The 2694-nt window shown below is 43.2% G+C and overlaps 1 long non-coding RNA gene across 1 annotated transcript; it reads right to left on the reverse strand.

Moving 5' to 3' along the window:
- Nucleotides 1-1196: 1196 nt before the first annotated feature.
- LOC108533678 (uncharacterized) lies at nt 1197-2393 on the reverse strand. Its single transcript, XR_001886790.1, has 2 exons — nt 2287-2393; nt 1197-1676 (listed from the first exon to the last, which is right to left on the reverse strand). It is a non-coding gene; the product is annotated as an uncharacterized LOC108533678 (long non-coding RNA).
- Nucleotides 2394-2694: the final 301 nt, after the last annotated feature.

Genomic DNA, 2694 nt, shown 5'->3' on the forward strand with positions numbered 1-2694 from the left:
ATAAATAAACCAAACACACATACATACACAAAAGCAACAGAGTGCTAATTACGTAAGAGGCACCGATCCTTGCTTTATTCATGTAGAAATATCCAACATTGGGAATTGTGTGGGTGTAGATACAAAAAAAGGAAAATGGGGACATAAACAGCAGTTGGGTTCATTGTGGCAGTGGCAGTTCAGCCAGTGTGTGGGTTGAGGGAAAGCACCCTCTATTGCTTTACCCACCACCCTCCACTGTTTTAGCCAAGGTAATTTGACAACACTTGGCCTATACTTTAAAATTAAGAGTCACAGTGATTAAAACAACATGGTCAAGACATTTGGGTCTGAGTGACTGCTCCCGGGCTGCTTAGTACGAAGTCTGGCAACAAGAAAGCGAGGAGCAACGTGTATGCCCTTATCCTCAGCAAGTGAGAACAAGGCCAATCACGGCACAGACACAGAAGATGGCCTTCTCCCATGTGCCAGCGGAGAATCCCCTTCCAGCAAATCCTCAGGAAGCAGAGCACCACACAAGCAGCATTTCTTGGTTTCTCATGGTCATATTCAAAAGCAACTTTTAAATCAGAAAATAGAAAAGCATTTGTGGTGGGTCTTTTCAAACCCAGAACACAAGTTGGCTAGGAAAACAGAAAGCTTCCTCTAGCATCCCTGTTTGGACTCCTCTTGGAGGAGTTTTACATTGCTTCCTCACCAACAGAGATGCTCAACTAGGATCTTAGTGTGCCAGTTACAAGACACATTTACAGGCTATGTTTCTAAGACCTCTTAGTGGTCAACGAGGAAGGAGGATACCTAGCACCTTGTATTCCTTCATGTGGTAATAGCTGGGGAGGACTTGGCGGTGAGGTAGTAGCAACCATCCTCACATAGGGAAAAGAATTCAAATCTATGGAGTCATTCCCTGGACACTGACAACAGGCAGTCCTCTCAAGTCTCAAGGTCCCACCACACACGCGTGGGAGGCCGTGTCTGCTTTAACTATGTATCTCAAGAGAAGCAGAGAAGAAGAGAAATGGCTGCCCAGATGAAGTGCCTGCCGTTTTCAGAAACTGGAAGTGCCTGTCCAGCTTCTCAGGACAAGGACACAGAGACTGTCAGAGCCCAGGCCCACACAGTTTTCTATGGTTGGTTTTTTGCTGATTTCACCAAGCACAACTTTTACAGAAAAGAAAACTGAAGGACAAACCAAATTGAAAGAATCACTGTTATAATAACTTTAATTTATCTTGCATTTTACAGAAGTCTATGAACGATTTTAAAAAAGCACCTCCTTACCCCATATCACGTTTCTCTGACAGGTGTTAAAAGTAGGCAATGAGTATGTCAACAGCTTGAACATCAGCGTCTTGCAAGGACTTCAGACCAACCAACCAGTCGCCAAAAATATTGGCAGCTTTTTAATCTTGTTTTTAATAGAACGGTATATCCACTCTGATGGCAAACCTGTCCAGCCACATCTCCACAACACGCTTTGCAAAATCAGTGATTAGCAAATTAGTTAGCTTTGGCACGGAGCTGTGCTCGCTTGCCCGTGACAGCCTGGAAGCCGGTTTTGATGCTGGCAACAGAACATCTAGAATGACAAGTTTCGCACTGTAGGAAATAGAGTCGTGTGTCCTTCTGTAGGATTGTGTCCGGTGATCGGCATGTGTGACAAGTGACATATTCCTCTGCAAATAAAGCAACACACAGAGTTACCTCGTGGCCACAGTGAGGTAGAGAAGTTTCTGCCTTCTTAAATGTATCTCCTACAAAGAACTCCATAAGCCCAGTCTGAGAATTTACCTGAGCACCCAGACCAGGGAAGCTCAGCTATCCAAGGGGTAAGAAAACACAAGCTGTCTGCTGTGGCGTTTCTGGCACTAAACATGGGCTGATACTCAATGCCCCAGGATACAGGGAAGCCTGCCAGCTTGCTTATTCTTGTTTCTGTGTACAGGAGAACCACTCAAACGTGTTAGCAGACATGCCAATTTTAAATAACTAGGAACAAAAGGGGGCCATGGCCAGGCCTGAATCACAGGCAGGTTTCTCTGACTTGGCCTTTAGCCCTACAATCAACCAGCAGCTTCAATCAGCTGGGCTTTCTTTAAAAATCCAAATCCTTCCCTATACCCCTAGTTAGTAGTCAAGAGCCACCTCCCTTTCACTATCATTTTGTCTCTGATCTTTTTAAGGCCAGCTTTTCCCAGCTCACTGCAATCAAATGGATCTTCCTACAACACTGCAGCCTGATGAGAACATTTCAGGGTGATCTAATGAAATTAATTACACACTTACTGATATATCTTCTCAAGACATTTTCTATCTGTTTCTGTTGGAATCTTCCTTTGATTACAAGTTGGTTATTACCATCTATAGAACCACTATGAAAGAAAACAAAAATATCTCCATTATTATTGTTTTTTTCTAAAAGAACCAAATTCCAGCACCTTTAAACTTAATGAATTTAAAATATATTCAGTAGCATAGGATAAACTCTAGTACTGGTGCTATACTACTTAGTTTCCCAAAATTTATTTATTTATTTATGACACGGGGTCTCACTCTGTCACCCAGACTTGAGTGCAGTGGCGCAATCATGGCTCACTGCACCTTCAATCTCCCAAGCTGAAGCAATCCTAGCCTGCCAAGAAGCTAGGATACAGGCACTCCCCACTGTGAACTGCTAATTTTTTTTTTTTTTTT

Source organism: Rhinopithecus bieti, unplaced genomic scaffold (assembly GCF_001698545.2).
Source record: "Rhinopithecus bieti isolate Rb0 unplaced genomic scaffold, ASM169854v2 scaffold_65, whole genome shotgun sequence".
Taxonomy (NCBI): Eukaryota; Metazoa; Chordata; class Mammalia; order Primates; family Cercopithecidae; genus Rhinopithecus; species Rhinopithecus bieti.